Below are 20035 nucleotides of genomic sequence, written 5' to 3' on the forward strand. Positions count from 1 at the left end.
CTCAGAACAGCACTGGTACAAGGGCAATGCTCCTTAAATGTTGGGTGTTACTATTTCTCACAATATTTGCGTGTGGCTGTTTTTGTGAAGATGGCTAGTATTTTCCTTTTTTAAAAAATAGTTTTAATGCAGTATAATGTATTTATTAAAAAGCTCACATATCATAAGTGTGCAGATTAATGAATTTCTGCCAACTGGACCGATCCTCATAACCAGCATCCTGATTAATACATGGGGCATCGCCGGTACCCACGCAGCCCTTTCTGCTCCCTGCTTGTCACGACTCCCTGCAGAGTAAACCATGATTCTAACAGCATAGATTCTTTTACGCCCATTTCTTACTTTATATAACAGAATCATATAACGTGTACTTTTTATGTGTGTCTGGCTTCATTCACTCCCGGTTATATGTGTGAGTTCCGTCCCTCCCTCTTCCCCCTCCCCCGTCTCTCTCTCTTTGTTTATTGGAAAGGGATAAAGTGCCAGGCCAGGGGGAAAATACATGGGTGGGTGACTTAATAGGAATTTTTAAAAAGGAAAATATGCTACTTAGATTAATTAATGGGATTTGGTGAACTTTGCTGCCTTATTAAAATCCTGACACGGAAGAATCCCAAGTGTGGTAAGAAGAGCCAATTAGTGATTTGGGCTTTGAGGAAGGGATACAAGAAAGAGAGTAATGATAAATAAAAATGTACTTAGCATCTATTCCGGGGCAATGAGTCAAAGCAGGCCAGTTGCTAGCGGAGATAGCTGTTCACCAGAGCCCTTTCTAGAATTTGTCTCCCAGTGATTTTATTTATCATAACTGATGTTCATTTCTTTATATAATGAAAACACATTCTAAGTACAAGATGTTTTCCATTCCCAGAAAAATGATCTGTGCTGCCTGCAAACATTTTGTGAGGTGGCCCCAAGTCAGCCCACTACTTCTTTCCCCAAGCACACCGCCCTGCAGACTTGTTGGTATGTTTGTGCAATAAATAAGTAAAAGTCTGTTGATTTCATGTTCATCTTCGTTTTTATACTCCCGTAGGAGTCATTTTCTGCTTAATTGCAGGATATAGAGGTAATCATTTTTCTCTATCTTTCACCAGAGCTGCAAAACAAATTCTGAGCTAATGGTTCCACGAGGCAGGAAGTCATCAGAGAGTTGCCAGGCATTTCAAGAGCGGTGTAATAGGAAGAAATAAAGAGCATAGCCTTACAGAGAGATTCATAAGTGATTTAATCAACACTTCACACAGGGTGGGAGAGTTGCCAGCTGTTACCTGCCAGGTGAGCCTGAGTGATGCAGTTACAATTAGATCCAATTTATGGCAGAGTTGGGATTGCTTCTAGATGGGATTGAATGGAGTTCAATGTGACTAAGATAGAGTAATAGGGGGGAATATTTTTCTTAAAGAAACAATGAAGGAAGTTGCTGTTGGAGAAGGTCTGAAAGTAGAAAAAGCAAAGGTTTGGACAAGTTTCTTCTTCACTTTTACAAGAATGAATTTATTTTATTGTCAGTAGAATCAGACATTTTTAGAATTCTTAATAATTGCCTATATAGGATCTCCCTTGTTTCCTGTACACACCCATGGCTTTAACCGTCACCTGTATCTATATATCCAGATGTTGGTTGGGCATCTTCATCAGGATGTCCTGCCATCATCTCGCAGGTAGTTAAGTCCAAAGGTGAGCTCACCATTTCTATCCCTTTTCTCTCAAATCCGTTTGCCGCTGTATTATTTGACTTGATAAATGGCACTCCCCAGTCCCTCAAGCTCACGCTCCACACCTGGAAATCAACTCACTCTCCTTTCTCTCTTTCTTCTCACTTATTCCATTGTTGACAAATCTTGCAATTCTACCTTTAAATACCTCTTAAGTCCAACCCTTCATCCTTTCAATTCTCATTACCACTAGAGAATTTTGATTCCTTTCTATTTCTTAACCAGTAGTCTTCCAAGTAGTCATCTGGTCTCCAGTCTCCCTTCTCATCAATCTACCCTGAACATTGATGTCATGGCAAAGAATATCAAAAGCATATCTAACAATGTATAGAGAAAATTATACACAGTGACAAAGTGGCATTTATTCTGGGTATGCACGGCTGGTTCATGAATCAAACATCAGTCTGTGTACTCCACCACATCAACAGGCTGAAGAAGAAAAACCATATGATCCTACCAAATTGATGCAAAAAAAAAAAAAGAATTTGACAAAATCCAACCTCAATTCATGATAAAAACTAAGAATAGAGGGGAACATCCTCAGCTTGATATGGAACATCTGCAAAAACCCTACAGTTAACTTCATCCTTAATGGTGAGAGACTGGACACTTCCCCTTAAGCCTGGCAGCAAAGCAAGGAATGTCCTCGCTCATGACTCCTGTTCAACAGTACTGCAAAGTCTAGCTAGTGGAGTACAAGAAAAAAATATAAAGTATACTGTTCGGAAAGTTTTACTTCCAGTAAAATGCAGAACTATAAAGTTTCTAGAAGAAAAATCTATGTGACTTTGGCTTTGGTGATGAGTTTTTAGAAAAGACCAAAAAAGTGTGATATGTAAGAGAAAAATTGTTGAAACCATTTTCGGATCACCTTCCCTGACCCCAAGATACTCTTCTTCATTCCTTGAAGATTTGGGTCCTGGCTCTCTCCATCCCTGCTTCTCATAATGCCTGATGAATTTCACCATCCACATGGACGATTCTGCAGCATCTGACCTCTCCGTCTCCTGCCCTTTTCTCTTCCAATGATCTTGTCCTCTGCTCTACCTCAGCATCCCATTCCCAGGGTCATATCCTGATTTTATCAGTATCCATAATTGCATCCCCTCTGTATCTTATTCCATTCTGAAGGCTCTACCTTCAGAATATATCCAGAAGCTAATCATGTTCCCCACCTCTGTCACTGCCATTCTGACCCAAGCCACTATTGTCACCTGTCTTAGTAGGTTTCACTGCTGTCCTCCCATGTTCTTCTCTGTAATCTCGTCTCCATTCAGAATCCAGAGTGATTCTTGAAAAATGTAGGTCAAATCATGTCCCTCTGCTTCTCAAAGTCCTCCAGTGGCCCAAAATGTTCAGTGTTCTACAAGACCCTCCATAGTCCAGCCCCATCAGCTCTCTGGCGCCAAATCAAGCCACCTTTCCCTGTCTCTATGCCAACCACACTCCCCTCCTTGCTCCTATCGAACATACCAAGTAAGCGCCCACCTCGGGGCCTTTGCACATGCTGTTTCCTCTTCCCAAATTATCTTCATTGCTATTTCCTAGATTTCTGTATGGCTTGCTTCCTCTCTTCCTCAGGTTTGTTTATTTATTTTTAATTTTTTTAGCAATTTTATTTGTATAAGTACAGAATTACATATATATACATATATATATACACACACATACATATATATGTGTGTGTGTATATATATATATATATATTTTTTTTTTTTTTTTGGTCATGCTGTGCATCGTGTGGGATCTTAGTTCCCCAACCAGGGATTGAACCCGTGACCCCTACAATGGAAATGGGGAGTCTTAACCACTGGACTACCAGGGAAGTCCCAGATTTATTTAAATATCACCTTTTCAGGACTTGCCTGGTGGTGCAGTGGTTAAGAATCTGCCTGCCAATGCAGGGGACCTGGGTTCGAACCCTGGTCCAGGAAGATCCCACATGCCACAGAGTAACTACTGAGCCTGCACTCTAGAGCCTGCGAGCCTCAACTACTGAACCCACATGCCACAACTACTGAAGCCCGCGCGCCTAGAGCCTGTGCTCTGCAACGAGAAGCCACCACAATGGGAAGCCTGCGCACTTCAGTGAAGAGTAGCCCCTGCTCACCACAACTAGAGAAAGCCCACGTGCAGCAATGAAGACCCAGTGCAGCCAAAAATCAATCAATAAAAATAGAGTGTATAAATATTTTTTCAGATAGTCTTTCCTTAACCAACTTCCACTCCATCACTCTCTATTCCCTTTACACTGATTTTATTTTTTCCATAGTGCTTATCAGCAGATGTAGAGATGTAGGTTTTAAAAATTTTTTTAAATTAAAGTATAGTTGATGTACAATATTGTGTTAGTTTCAGGTGTACAGCAAAGTGATTCAGTTATATATATTTATATATATGTATTTTAAAGATTATTTTCTATTATAGGTTATTATAATAACCTTGTAAGATGTTGAATATATCTTGTGCTGTACAGTAAATCCTTCTTGCTTGTCTATTTTATGTAGAGATAATTAATGGCAGTGACAGAGGTGGGGAACATGATTAGCTTCTGGATATATTCTGAAGGTAGAGCCTGCAGAATGGAATAAGATACAGAGGGGATGCAATTATGGATACTGATAAAATCAGGATGTGACCCTGGGAATGGGATGCTGAGGTAGAGCAGAGGACAAGATCATTGGAAGAGAAAAGGGCAGGAGACGGAGAGGTCAGATACTGCAGAATCGTCCATGTGGATGGTGAAATCATCAGGCATTATGAGAAGCAGGGATGGAGAGAGTGATGGTAAGCCAGGACCTGAATCTTCAATTAATCCCATACTCCTAATTTATCCCTCCCCCACCTTCCCCTTTGGTAACCGTAAGTTTGTTTTCTGTGTCTGTGTGTCTGTTCTGTTTTGTATATAGATTTATTTGTATTATTTTTTAGATGCCACATGTAAGTGATATCAAATAATATTTGTCTTTGTCTGACTTACTTCACTAAGTATGATATTCTCTAGATCTATCCATGTTGCTGCAAATGGCAATATTCTTTTTTATGCCTGAGTTATATTCCATATTATATATATATTCCATATATATATATATAATCACATCTTCTTAAGCCAGTCGCTACTGATGGGCACTTGGGTTGTTTCTTTCTAGGCTATTGTAAATAGTGCTGCTATGAACATTGAGGCACATATATCTTTTTGAATTAGAGTTTTTGTCTTTTTCGGATATATACCCAGGAGTTGTTTATACCCAGGGTCATATGGTAGCTCTATTTTTAGTTCTTTAAGGAACCTCCATACTGTTTGCAATAGTGGCTTAAGTATGTGTTTTTGATATTTCTTCCCCAACCAGAATATAAGCTGCACGAGGGCAGGGACTTTGTCTTTTTGTTCACTGATTTAGCCTTAAGAATCTAGAAGAGTCCTTGCTAATGTTTGTATGGACGGAAGTTCTGTGTATCCTTTAGGACTCAGATTACATGTCACTTTCTAGGGAATATTTAACCAACCCTACGTCCCCTAGGAGCTTAGGATGGGTTGGCCATTCCTTCCTCTCTGCTCCCAAGTGCCCTACGCTCAGGGCTTTGTAACAGCATATTGGTCTTTCTGTCCCAGCCCCTCCCAACCCCTGCCCCCCGCCCCCAGTACTGATTTGTAAGACTTTCTTAAGTATGGACCAATTCTTCCTTCTCCTGCTTATAGCCCTGGTACCTACCACAACACTTGGCACATAGAAATGCTGACTGAGGGACAAAATGATGTAATTTATGTGAAAGCACTTTGCGTACACTCACCCAAGAGTCATGCTTTCACATAATTTTTAATTATAGTTGATTTATTGGACTTGTCTGGAATTGCTAGCCTTCTTTTTGTTCACTGCCATGAGTTTATCCAACCTCTGTCTATTTAGCGCATTTTTCCATATCTCAGTTCCTCTGTGCTCCCAAAATAGCAATATAATTTTCTCTGATTGATGCTGTTTCTCTGTATAAAATGGTGAAGGTGCTGGGTTCATATACCTGAGCTCTCTGGCTCAGGTGGGTTTCAGAAGGACTCTTGAGAGTTCAGTTCAGCTGGACGTGCTTGGTATCAAATGAGATGAAGTGGGGAGAAATAGCAAAGCGCTTTGGAATAGCAGGCATGATAAGGGCCATTGTCATGCTGCTGCTGTGATAGGCAGTTTCTAGACCTGTTCTGTGAGTGTGCTCACTGGTAGCCTCATCTTGTTCGAGCCTAAATTGCTCAGGATTTGAATTAGCATGTTAATAAGATTGTTCCAATGACAGAAAACTCTATCACATATTATGCAAAAAATCCTCTAGCATGTGCATGTGAAAAAAGCCTCCTATGATTTTGTTTTCTTTACCTGTCCCTGCAAAGAAAATGGAATTATTATCTGTAGTAAGATTGATTCTTTCCTAAAAAAGTTGTTACCATTATGAAAAAGAATTACCAGACATAATAGAGGCTGACAAACTATTATTATTATTGTTGTTGTTTTGCTTAAGCACATTTATCATTATAAGTATAAGAAAGAGAGAGAGAGCTCTGCATAAATCTTTTTGGTATTGTAAAGAATCTGTCTAATGCTCTAATTGTTTTAACCTATTTTATTATTTTTTTTTTAAATAAAGTGGAGGGTGTCCTTAAAGAAATCAGGTTTAAGATTGTTGACCTGTCTTGTGTCAGTTTCCCAGAGAGAGCAAGTCTTAGAATTAAAAACAGCTGGGAGAATGGCGGGGTAGGGATACGGTAACATTATATGTTCCAGAAGGGGAAAGATGAAAGACAGGAAGAAGCTGGCTGTGCTGAAGACTGCTGAGAATTAGAGCAGGGGAACTTAGGGGACCCACTGGTAGCATTTTGCTCCCAAATGTGCTTTTTAACTCTTTAATGGCCAAGGATAGCTGGAGTTCCTAGAGTCAAAGTCATAAGGAGAACCTGGAGCAGTGTTTGGATGGGAATAAGTTAAATACAGGACAATGGAGCAAGACCTGGATTTCATCATTATGGCCCAAGCTCCTACCCACCGCCTCCCAGAGAGCCACCATCCTCCCCTGCAATGTTTCCTGACTTCTTTTATGTATTTATTTATTTGGTTGCGCCAGGTCTTAGTTGTGGCAGGCAGGCTCCTTAGTTGTGGCACGTGGGCTCCTTAGTTGTGGCATGCATGTGGGATCTAGTTCCCCAATCGAACCCAAGCCCCTTGCACTGGGAGCGCAGACTCTTATCCACTGCACCACCAGGGAAGTCCCAATGTTTCCTGACTTCTGTCCTTGGGACAGAGATCCTGGGAGAGGCACGGGGTAGGAGCCACATCTCAGGACCCCACCCTGAGTGCTTAATTCCAGGCCCTGCCCGCACTAGCTATGTGACTGTAAGTTTCTTCATCCATCAGGCTTATTCTGGGGATAAACAAGTTAATATTTGTGAAACATTTAGAATAGTGCTTGGCGCATAGCAAAAACTATGTGTGTGTTAAATAAATTACTTTTTTTTTTTTGCTTTGTCCAAATACTTTTTTCCTATTTCTTTCCTATAGAGGTTTACATGTAACTGTATCTGTTTTAAAAGGAAACTTTATGTTACTAATGAAAATGGAAAATGTGTTTTTAAAAAGAAAGTAACTAAAAATAAAAATGAGGAAAACAAAACAATGTTAAATTCTAGCTATGTTCTGTGCCCTGTGTCAGGCTCTGAGCTTGAGGCCTCCTTCTTTCTGTTAAAAAGTGAGATTTGTCAAGGCTTGGTCATTAAAGATACAGTAGCACCAAAATGAGACTTTCCCTTTGTTGTAATCACAAGGATCAAGGAAGAAAGAAAGTTATAATAATTTTATTATATATAATTTCACCTAAAATAATCTCAGGACTACCAGGGAAACACACACACACACACACACACACACACACTCTCTCTCTCTCTCTCTCTCTTTCTCTCTCTCTCTCTCTCTCTCTCTGTGTCTCTCAAATATGTATTTGGAAAAATGGAGGTTTAACCTCATTTCTCTCCTGCCTTGGCCACTTGTAAATTGCTTCATGTTTCCCAGCTCTGCGGGAAGCACATATTGTTGGTTGTCACTTGGGTTTTCCAGATGCTCTCCCTCATGGGACGCTGCTTCTCCTCCGTGGGTGCCAGTGGAAGTTAAAGGCTACTGTGGGGCAGGCTGTACTTCTCTTTATTATGCTGTCCTTCTACCCATCACTACGTTGCCACCAAGACCAGGGGTATATCAGACTCTGCTGAAGCATATGTGAGTCTGACCTGGCTCCTTTGGCTGTCAAGGACAGCCCTGACACAACTGGTGAAAGTTCAATATGGCCTAAGGATTAGGTCATGGTAATTCCCTTTCTATCTGTCTTTTCTGTATGTCTTATACATATTAACTCATTTTCTTTTCACAACAACCCCATGAGTTAGTAAATATTAATTTACAGATAAGGCAGCTGAGGCTCAGAGAGGTTAAGTAACTTGCCCAAGATCACACAGCTAGTAAGTAGGTAGCAGAGCTGGGATTGTCCAGATTCTAGACTCTGGGATTTTGTCACTGCACCGTACTGCCTCTCAATAAACAAACAAACAATAAACAAATAAGATAAGTACATTGTGGATCAGAGACTGACCTATGCTAACGAAGAAGACCAAAGCTGGGCATGTAGGGGGCTGGCTTTTGATTGAAATGAGGTGGTCAGGGACAACCTCACTGAGCAAGTGAGGATTTGAACCGAGGCCCGATGGGGCTGAGGGAGGAGCCTTGAAAAATCATTCATTTCACTCCTGAAATCAATCTTAGAAAACTTAACGGGATGTATTAGCTCTGGTCCTGCCCATTGCTCAGCTCAATGTAATAAGATATGCAGAATCAAATTTACAAAGAACATTATTGATGTTTGGTGCTGGGAAATAGACATGAGAAGATCAGAGCAAACAGGATGAGGATAAGGGTAGATTCTTAGAATTCTCGATGCCTGGTTCAAAGTGAGGGCAGGGTTACACCACACACAGTGTAGGCTCCTGGGGGCGCCGTTCACAGAGTAAGGGTTCCAGGGCCAAACAGAAAGCTGGGACGAAGTGAGAGAGTGTCATGGACATACATACACTACCAAACGTAAGGTAGACAGCTAGTGGGAAGCAGCTGCATAGCACAGGGAGATCAGCTTGGTGCTTTGTGACCACCTAGAGGGGTGAGATGGAGGGTGGGAGGGAGGGAGACACAAGAGGGAGGCGATATGGGGACATATGTATATGTATAGCTGATTCACTTTGTTATACAGCAGAAACTAACACACCATTGTAAAGCAATTATGCTCCAATAAAGATGTTAAAAAAAAAAAAAAAGGGCTTGTTCTGGAGGCAGCAGCTCTAGAAAGAGCAAGTGCTGTCCTGGGAGGGGGAAGGCAAGGGGTGTGGGCACAGAGCATCGTCCTAGGTGGTGGCAAATGAGAGAAGCCAGCCAAGGGTACCACGGAGAGCTGGGGGACTGTGGGTAAAAAAGGGGAGCATGCTCAGTTCAAAGGCCTCCAGATTCCAGTTCTAACAACAACTCTCACCTTTGTGTGTTATTCCTTCCAAGTAGGATTTTAAGTCCTTTTTGAAGCAAAGGTACCTAGGTGTTGTATATGCTGCTAATTTGAACATCTGAGAAAGTCTGGCTTCTTTCTTCTGCTCTGCAGAAAGGTAAAATCAAGCCGAACACATGGAATTTTTTTTTTCATTATTGTGGTTACATATTGTGTTATTCACGAGAACTCTGAAACTGTGCTGATTTGACTCTTCTGCAAGGAATCTGCCTTTCTGCTTTGAACCTGGAAAGATTTTTGGAAGGATGTGTCCTGGTAGTGGTTTGTAACTTGTCTTTTTTGCCTGAACAGTCATGAGTCTCTCATTTTTAAATTTCTGTTTTTTTCTTTTATCTTGATGTCTTTCCCTCCTTCCCCATTTTGCTTTTGAATATTGCTCTGATTTGCTTTTCCTTTTTAAAGACATAAATTATATTCATGGTTCTCACTGTGTAAAATAGTATCTGTATTAGGTAGAAAATAATGGCTTTAAACACCATCTATCTGCTGATGACTTTCAAGTTTATGTCTCCAATCCCAGCCATTCCCTGAGCTCTGGGGTCAAGAAAAGTTGGAAATCTTAAATGTTGTCAATGAAGTAGATAAAACAACAACCACGGTAACATCATGTGATCCAAACCTATCGAAATCTAGTCTGCAGAGGATGATTTATATAAAGATGTAGAGGGAGAAAGATGCAAGCCACGCTTGGGGAAAAAGCACTGCTGGAAAGTATGTGGATGTGAGTGGTTGCAAGTCGGGGGCAATAAGAAAAAGAGCTGGGTAGAGCTGGATCTCCCAAGACCTGAATATACTTGTAGGAGTTCAGATCTTATTCTGGGCTGTGGGGAGCCTGTGATTATGGAGACGGTTTGTTGAAAACTCTGTTTTATAAAGACTTATTTGGTTGCTTATGGAGGAAGGAATGGAGAAGGTTGTTGAGTTGAGTACAGGGAATGAGTTAGGAGGATGCTGCAGATCCAGGGTGAGAACCGATGAGGGTCTGAACCTAGACTAAAGGGGACTCGTGAGATATATGAACAGTCAAAAAAATATTCATGATTGGCTAAAAATAAAGGTTGCTTTCTGTTTCTTCAGAGGTTGATTTAGGAAACTGAGGTCTAAGTCACAGACCACTAACTAGTTTTGTGGCCCAAGGCCAATCATTCCTCTTAAACTTTAGCTTTCCTTCTGTCAAGTGGTGACAATGATAACTGTTCTGTCAACTCGGGATGCTGCAGCAGTTGAGAGAAGCAGAGAGCATGAAAGAGCAGCCACCACTGTGAAGGACTGTATCCATGGAAGTGATTTTTTGGGGGGCGTGGTGGTTAGCGTGCTAATTTTATTTGAAACGAGGACAGCAAGTATGGGCTGTGTTGGGAAGGACAAGCTTTCCATGGAAGCAATTTTTATTGGTGTTATTGTAGCCAGCTCTGGGATTCTGCATCAGTTAGGACTTTAAAACCATAAGGAGACATGAAAAATTATTATTAAAAAGAATGACTTTTTTTTGTTTAGATTTATGTGAAACAATAGCTGCATCTGGAGAGGAAAAATTTACTCTGTTGCTATGAACCGTGACAATCATGGCACACAGTGTGGTTTACAGCCACTTCTAAGTAAAATGGACCCACCCACTACCCTAGCTGAGGGCTCAATCCAAGGCAGCCACATTTGACACCTCAAGCCACGTCTGACTCAGCAGCAGCAGATTCATCTGCTGATCAGTGGTCTAAGATGTGCCCTCGTGTCAAAAACACTCTTCCAAATGGGAATAATGGTAATTAGTTGAGCCAGGGATGTAATTTCTGTAGGGAATTTGAGGAAGTAAAGAGTAAAGCATCCCGTCTATGGCATGAGGACAATGTGATAGATGAGTAACATGGCAGAGCACTAGGGAGAAGATGGTATGGTGGTAGAAGGAAAATGGTAAGATGGTAGGATGGAAGAACGCTAGTAGGGAGAAGATCCAGGACCTTTGGCATCCAGCATCGCTGGAGTGGCTTTAGGTCAAAAACCACTCTTCAGTTGCATCCTCCACAAGGCCACGTCAGCTTTCACTACCTTGTTCAATATAATTTCATTCAGTGGGAATCCTTAAAATAACCTTCGCCCTTCACTTGAGTTAGCCAAGTCTCTTGAAACCGAAAGGCTATATAACACTACCCTTATTCACCTGAACTGAGAATAATCTTTTTTGAGGTGATTGAATTTAAAACAGAGGTCATCTAAAATTTGCTTAAATGGTTAAGTGAGATGGCATATGACTGGATAGACTCAGGAGTTTAGGTTAAACATTAGAAAAATACTACATTTCAAATTCCTCATCTATAGAAGGGCCATTGCTTTAAAAAAGGAAGATATCTTAAGACTAGTCAAGTCAATGACAGTGAGGACAAAGTTGAATTAATTCATGCAGTTGATGGTGGAGTAGAATAATCCTGGGCTTCAGAGTCAGAAGCCTTAACTCGAAGTCCAGGCCCTGTGACTTCCTGGTTGGGTGGGCATTGAGGTAAGTTGCTCAGCCATGCAGGACCCTAGGTGTTGAAAAATGGAGGTGTGGTGGTGATGGTAATGGTGACAACGATGATGATGATGATGGTGGTGGCCCAGGAGTCCATGGGATAATGTATGTGAAATACCTTATGAACAAAACTAATCTATATTGTTTTCTATTATTAAGAAGTTAAAGGGACTTCCCTGGTGGCCTAGTGGTAAAGAATCCGCCTTACAATGCAGGGGACACGGGTTCGATCCCTGGTCAGGGAACTAAAATCCCATATGCCGCGGGGCAACTAAGCCCATGCGCCACAACAACTGAGCTCATGCGCCTCAACTAGAGAGCCTGCGTGCCGCAAACTACGGAGGCCGCATGCTCTGGAAACCGTGTGCCACGGCTACAGAGCCCACATGCCCTGGAGCCTGCGTGCCACAACTATAGAGAGAAAACCCGTACGCCACAACTAGAGAGAAGCCCGTGCACCGCAACGAAGAGCCTGTGCACCGCAACGAAAGATCCTGCAAGCCGCAACGAAGATCCTGCATGCCGCAACTAAGACCTGACGCAGCCAAAAATAAATTTAAAAAAAAAAGTGTCAAAAATTAAAATGTTTAAGGTGAAAAATTTAAAAAGCAATAGCAATTATACACAGGAGAAGGAAATTGACTAGTTTCAGACAAATCACTAGGGAAGAGTTAATATGCCTATTCGACGCCACATGACAGTGGAATGTTTTGGGGACTTAACTTTTTTAAAGAAAGGTGATACTATTAATAATGATGATGATACAGTGTTGCTAGTAATCGTCACAGCAGCCGCCACTTACTGAGCATCTCCAGTGACCCAGGCACAATGTAGTATTTGATATTCACTCTTGAATCCTCCAATAGCCATGTTTATTCTCCCTACTTTACCCATGAGAAAACCAAGGCCCAGAAAGGTTAAGTAGCTTGATCAGAGTAGAACAGCTTGGGATTCAAACCCAGGTCTTTTTGGCTCTTCATTCTGTGCCCATTTCCTGTTGACCTGATGAGCTCTTCCTAGGATGCTGAAACAGAGGGACTGCAATGATCCTTGCAGATTGGCCACTCTAGGCCCTTCTTGTGAGAGAAAAGGAATTTGAGGTCCAGAGCCATGAAGTGGCCTACCCAAGGGCACACAGCTAGTTACTGTTGAGATCAAATTCTCAAACTCAGGGCTCCGACTCTCAAAGCAGTATCCTGTCTTCTATATTAGGCTGCATCTCTGGTGCAGCTATTTTGAATTTCCATGCAATCCTGCAAATAGGCTGTTGGTTTCATTCCAGAAAATTACAGGGCAAATTTAGCCTTCCCGAGGGAACAGCTGGCATGTGTGCTGTGCTGTGATGTCTGGAATTGCCCCACACCCTGCGTTTATGGTGGTTTGCCTCTGGCTTCTCTTGGAAGCAGAAAGCTGTGGCATAGAGTAAACAAATAAGGGAGTTCACTGAAAATCAACCCCTCGATTCTTGTGTATTAGCCACTTCCGGCACGAATGTCACATGGTACCACACCTGGATGGGAGCAGAGATAACACATTAATATGCTCACAACAGTCAGCTTTTATGGAGTTCTCATCACATACCAAGGTCTTTTAATTCTCACAGTTAAGCTACAAGTTAGTGGATTAAGCCAATTTAACAGATGAGGAAATTGAGACCCAGGGACGTTAAGAAACTTGTCAGTGTTTAAAAAAAAAGAAGCTTAATGAGTACTGGAGTCAGGCTGTAGCCTTCATGCCAAAGCTGACATTTGTAACCATCATATGTACCTGCGCTGTGCTCAGAGCACTCTGCACCCATGGGGATGCTGGGTGGTTAGGAAACAGGCAAAGTTTTCCTTTCATGAAATTGATAGTTTCACATGGGACACACATGTGTACAAGCATAATTAACTTGAACACTTGTTATCTCAGAGAGAGCTTTGACTTTTTCTGCTGGACACTCTTTGAAGAGATTTCTGGGAATCATCTTAAATTTTTTTAACATGGCTATACCGTGAATTTTTATCCCCATTTTACAGATGAGAAAACAGACTGAGAGAGGTGAAGCAAATGACCAAACTTTCCATAGTTAATAAGTATTAGGGTCTTGATTCAGTCCAGGCTTGTAGTTACTATGGTCAAGTTTCAAAAAAGCATTCAAATGCTATGGAAATCCAAAAGGAGAAGCCCATGGAGTTGAAAGCCTATTACACTAAACGCTTAGAACTGACTGATTAATTTCCCTGCCAACCTCAGTGATCTAGAAGGGCAGTGCAGTGCATGGTTTTGGAGGCAGTGTGTTGTAATCAAAATAGGAAGAGAATGGGCATCAGAGCTCCGGGTTTGAGACCACTCTCTTCCTCCAAGTTCAACGGCCATGAACTTGGCGGCCATTGTAACTTGGCTGTTGTTAAGCCAGGAACACCTTGGCTCTTTCTTCTGTGTCTTGCTTGCTGTTACGGAAAGGAGCTCATACACCTGGTTTATCTTATTTTATTTAGTTTTCTAAATTTATTTATTTATTTGTTTGTTTTTTGGCTGTGTTGGGTCTTCATTGCTGCGCGCGGGCTTTCTCTAGTTGCAGCGAGCAGGGGCTACTCTTCCTTGATGTGCGCGGGCTTCTCATTGCTGTGGCTTCTCTTGTCACGGAGCACAGGCTCTAGGCACGCAGGCTTCCATAGTTGTGGCTCGTGGGCTCAGTAGTTGTGGTTCACGGGCTGTAGAGCGCAGTCTCAGTAGTTGTGGCGCACGGACTTAGTTGCTCCGCACATGTGGGATCTTTCTGGACCAGGGCTCAAACCCGTGTCCCCTGAATTGGCAGGTGGATTCTTAACCACTGCACCACCAGGGAAGTCCCTAAATTAATTTTTTAAAATGCATTCAGTTGCACTAGCCACACTTCAAATGCTCAATAGTCACATGGGTTAGTGGCTACCATGTTGGTCAGTGTTGATAATAAAATATTTCATCACCGAAGAAATAGCCCTTTTTTAGGAGAACTGGGTGATCTTTTTTTTTTTTTTTTTTGGCCTTGCTACACAGCTTATGGGATTTTAGTTCCCTGACCAGGGATTGAACCCAGGCCCTCAGCAGTGAGAGCACAGAGTCCTAACTGCTGGACCTCCGGAGAATCCCTGAGTGATCTTTAAAATATATATATATATATATATTTTTTTTTTTTTCATTTATTTGGTTGCACCAGATCTTAGTTTCAGCAGGCGGGCTCCTTAGTTGTGACATGTGAACTCTTAGTTGTGGCATGCTTGTGGGATCTAGTTCCCTGACCAGGGATCGAACCTGGGCCTCCTGCATTGGGAGTGTGGAGTCTTATCCACTGCGTCACCAGGGAAGTCCCCCTGAGTGATCTTAATAGCGTGTTTTCCTTGAGATGAGGTGGTCTTATCACATAATTCTTAGAAGAATATGAGTTTGAGGCTTGAAGGCATTTAGCTTTTGATTCTGTCATTGAAGGGAATTAAGACACATGCCACTGGGTGGGAGTGGTTAAGAAGCCTGACAGATGGGTCCGCTCTTCGTGGGACGGTTTCCTTTTGCGCCTTTGATTACACTGGGTAACATGATGCTCAAGAACAGCCATGCACATCAATGAGTGTGGATTCAGCCACACCCCCAACAGTCTCACCCACCAGATGACTCTGAAACTCAGAAACCTGTGCCCAGGAGCTGGATAAAGCCAGACACCAGGACTTTGCCAATTCCTAGCCCAGAGGAGCCACCAAGAAGAGGAAGAATGGAGAAGCCATCCAAAGCCAAGTAATATATTTCCTTCTCCTAAAGTGAAGACTTCTGGGTGTGGCCACAGCCAAAGGGCTGGGAGCTGGGGGTGAGGGTTTCTCTTCAAAAAACCCTTAAAGGTTAACTAAGACTTAAGGCTTAGGAGGCAAAGGTTGTGGGCCAGGCGGGACATTTGGGCCTGATCATGCACTTAAAGGACATATTTTTCCCATCTGATGAGAAAATATATAATTTTCATTGTAGAAAATCTGGAAAATATAGAAGTCATGAGGATTTTAAAAATCACTCACAATATCACTGGAGATAACCATTGTTAACATTTTGAACATTAAAAAATTTCCTTTAATTTTTTCAACTGGACTACAAAGGGTTAATATTAAATGCTGTTATTTTCGGAAAGCAGGACCTTTCCTTATGTAATTTCACTATCCTGTAAAGCCACCTTAAGCCTGTGGTTTCTTTTCTCCCTCTGGCCTTCTCCTCCTGCCTCAAAATCTCTTCTCTCGGTTCTTGAATAAGAGGTGGTGTCTTTTTAGTCCTATGGTCTCATTTTTGGACTTGCCAGGGGAGCTTTGCTGGGGCTCAGCCTGCACCCCTGTGGCCACAAGGGCCTTGGGGGAGATAGTCGTGTGTTCAGAACACACGACTTGGCTCTTCATTTTGCTTGGGGCTGGTTAAAAGGGATCTAAGGACATTTGTATCTTTTCATCTACAAAGCAACTTGGTAGAATTACACGGGCAGCCCTCAGCTCTGCTTGGGGACGGGATTGGCGTAACAGTACATGATTGGGCTGCTGAATCATTTTTGAAAACTCAGTCATTTATTAAATATATCTGCTATGAGTACAGCACCTTACCAGGCACTGGGTCCACAAAAATGGATCACCCAGATTCTTCTCTCAAAGCACTTACAGACAAGTGATATTGATGAATAACAAAATAGACGACTATGATTTGGGTGTTGTGAGATTATGATAGGGGTAGACGCCCGGGTGGGAAGAGAAATTTCACCCATTCTGCAGGATCATGGAAGGCTTCTTGGAAAAAGGGCATCTAAGCTGAGAAGTGGAGGGTGAATGGTAAACAACATTCTTGAATGTGGAAGTGGAGGTGAAGGTGAGAGAGAATATTCCAGGTAGAAGGCACAGCACAAGTAAAGGCTGGGAGGTAAGAAAGCATGATGTCTTTGGGAATGACAAGCTCAGTTAAGTATGTACGATGTCCGTTCTGTGTATTTTGCTGGTAAATGCTTGGACAATGATGTTTGCTTCCGGACTGGCTTGTGTTAATCTCTGATGGCACGTTTTCCTTCCTTCCCAAGTGTAACTGCCACTGTTTCTAAAGAAGACTTGGGTCAAGGCCGCCTTCCTCAGGCAGCCTTCCTAGATTTCCTCTGGTGGAAAGAAACTCTCTCCTCTGAAATCCCATAGTGCTCTTCTCGTCTCTAAACTTTCCATTTATACAACAGCTACTTCCAATGTCTCTCTTGCTGCCTTCCTGGACTCTGAACAGATTGAGGTCAGGGACAGTCTGTCTTCCAGAATCTTACCTGGTGCCTAGAACAAAGCTGCACTTACACAGTGTGTGTGTGTGTCCAGGGAGCACTGGGTTCATGGTGAGGGCTGGTCTTCTGTGCTGCTGTCTTGTATTTTTTGAGATTTTAGCTCATCCTCTCCCTCATTGTAATCATTCTTTCCTTCCCAGTGCCTGCCCTTATCCCCTGTCATGGTCGGGCTCAGGATAATTTTCAGAAGAGGATAATGGCATTCGATTTCATTTATGCATGCAGATTGGATGTGTCAGGATGAAGGTTTTAAGTGGCATTATAAATAGTGCCTGGGGAAAGGTCTGTGCTGTGAGTGGCAAGAGAGCAGAACTTCTCACGTGGGGACCAACACTTCAGTGTTGCAGAGGGTTTGGGGCAGGGCTTATATCCAGCTGTTATGCACTTGTATGGCTGCATTCATTGGTAAAATAATGAAACTGTTCCATACCAGTGGCTGACTAGCTCCATACCAGTGGCTGAGTGGGCTCCTGTCTTGAGCCCACTGAATGTCCTTCTGACACCTAGGACCACCTACATCCAGCAATTAATGGGTTAATGCCTGGCATGGCAGGAGGTGTCCAGGAACCAGTGCCATTCTGACAGGTCAATACCCATGCCACCAATATTTTGATTATCACCCCTGATTATCAAGTATATGTCTGTCAGTGATAGTGAAGAGTTTCCTCCCAAAGAAAACAGATTTGGTGGGTGCATTTTGATAAAAGAGGGCTGATTAAGAAACCATATACAAGAATGATTGCAACCCCTGAGTTAATCATTTACTAACTGTATCACCCTAGTTTACTAACTGTATCATCCTAGGCATGTTGCTTCAACTCTGCTTCTCTGTTTTCTTGTCTGTAAAAGAGGGAAAAGAATTCACTCCTTTAGTATCCATCCATCCATCCACCCATTTGTCCAACCAACAAGCAACTGTGCCATCGCCGGCCTGGAAATGTTGCCTAACAGTGGCTGGACAGACATTTAGGGAATTTAGTTTGGGGAATAGTCACAAATCTGGTTTTGAAGGTCAAATGAGACATTGAAAGCAAAAGCCTTTCAAAACTGTGAAGGATTTCACTGATGTTGGGGTCCTCGCCACATCAATAACAACATTACTGCCGTGGTGTTTACTCAGGGAACAGACTAGGGCATTTTGGTGCAATATAACATCAGGAAGGCCCTTCAGCTCTTTATTTATTCATGCCATTTGGATAATCCTGCTGGTGCCGAACGGACCATGAGTCACTTTCCATTTAACTAGTGTTTGGTAAGAGCCTCCTTGTTCCAGATACTTTTTTTTTTTCCAAAACGAAAAGAGCTTTACAGGTTTTGCTGATTGTAAACATAATACACAGCCTTTATTAAAATGTAAAACAACACAAAAATGTATAAAGATGCAAGTAAAATTAACCCAAATCCTACTCCCAGAGATTAATACTCATCTTTTTTTTTTTTTTTTTGCGGTACGCGGGCCTCTCACTGTTGTGGCCTCTCCCGTTGCAGAGCACAGGCTCCGGACGCACAGGCTCAGCGGCCATGGCTCACGGGCCCAGCCGCTCCGCAGCATGTGGGATCTTCCCGGACCGCGGCGCGAACCCGTGTCCCCTGCATCGGCAGGCGGACTCTCAACCACTGCGCCACCAGGGAAGCCCTGACCTTTTATATTTTTATAACCATATTTCCCCCCCTTCCTGGTTTTATCTTTTGTGTCTCATGTATCGTTGCTATCTATAAAGAATAAATGAACTAACAGTGCCATGAGAGGCTATATTGTATTATTTTTATATTTGTATTTATATTAATATATTTCCTCCGGAGACAGAGGATGAAGCCATTCATTACAGCTGGGCCTTAGTCAGAGAAGGAGGAGACACAGAGCTCAGCAGTGAGCGGGGGACACCCATGACTCGGGCTGGAGGGCGCAGTGACTAATCTCACAGACTCCAAGAAGGACTGGCTGCCTCGGTTTGAATTCCCTTTCCACCACTTACTGTTTGAGTGGTCTTACCTGGGCACCTCTCTAGGTCCCCTCAGTTTTCTCATCTTTAAAATAGGAAGGACATTGTACCCACTTCAGGGGTCACCTTGGGACAAACTACGATGGGGCGTGTCTAACACTCAGCAGAGTGCCAGGCACATGGTGAACTCACCTCAACGAGCAGGTGCCATTCTTATTAGTCTCGGTTTTAGCAATTTGAGAAGGGCCTCCAGAGACTGAGACGGGAGGTCCTGTCTCAATCTGCCTTTGTGAGGAGGCCTGGCTTGGGCTTCCTCCTGGAGGCTGGTGTGGGAAACGTTTCTCAGCTGGTGGCTGACCAAAGCCAACACCTGGCCCCCAGCCCACTGTGGTTCTGTTGTTCTCGCCCGCTGGTCACTCCCCCTGAGGCTCCGGAGACCTTGCTGGCATTTTTTACATCTTTTCTTAAATCCCATGAGGAAAGTGATTTGTTAATGGGCATCTCTGAATCTGGGGGTTCATGAACCTCCTGGCAGGCTGCCCTCCTGAAGAACCAGTCTCGTGTACCAAAAGCCTCACCAAAGCTTTGCAGGGTCAGCGGGTGAGTTTTATCCCAGCCCGGCCTCCTTCCTAAGAAAGAGGCTTGTAGGAAATCATTCCCAAAAATCAGCTCCCTTTTCATGTACTTCCTCTTCATGTGATCGAGGAGGGGTGTTTGCTGAAGGTCTGACTTGGCAGTTAGCGTGTCTGGACCTCTCTTGGTTCCATTAGCATTCCCTTGCTGTGTACACACCTGTATGAGAAAGTAAATCTTGGGTTACAAAGACAAAAGGCAGTTAGTAGAGCAGGATTCCAGTTAAGAGCTCCTTACAAATCCTTTTGCCAACTATCAAACCCACTGTGAGAGGCCACCATAGAAAAGGCCTGTCTGGGGAGCTGCAGAGACTTCTTTTTTTTTTTTTTTCAAGGATGGAATTGAACAGAACCTGGGAAGT

The 20035-nt window shown here is 42.8% G+C and overlaps 1 protein-coding gene across 1 annotated transcript in view; it reads left to right on the forward strand.

The window, feature by feature from the left end:
- FER1L6 (fer-1 like family member 6) overlaps window positions 1–20035 on the forward strand; it is a 173826-nt gene that overhangs the window by 7158 nt on the left and 146633 nt on the right. The window contains exon 2 of the mRNA XM_073794722.1: window positions 1098–4505. The gene's annotated coding sequence lies outside the window, so the exon portion shown is untranslated. The remainder of the gene's footprint in view (window positions 1–1097; window positions 4506–20035) is intronic.

This window comes from Tursiops truncatus, chromosome 17 (genome assembly GCF_011762595.2).
Source record: "Tursiops truncatus isolate mTurTru1 chromosome 17, mTurTru1.mat.Y, whole genome shotgun sequence".
Classification (NCBI taxonomy): domain Eukaryota; kingdom Metazoa; phylum Chordata; class Mammalia; order Artiodactyla; family Delphinidae; genus Tursiops; species Tursiops truncatus.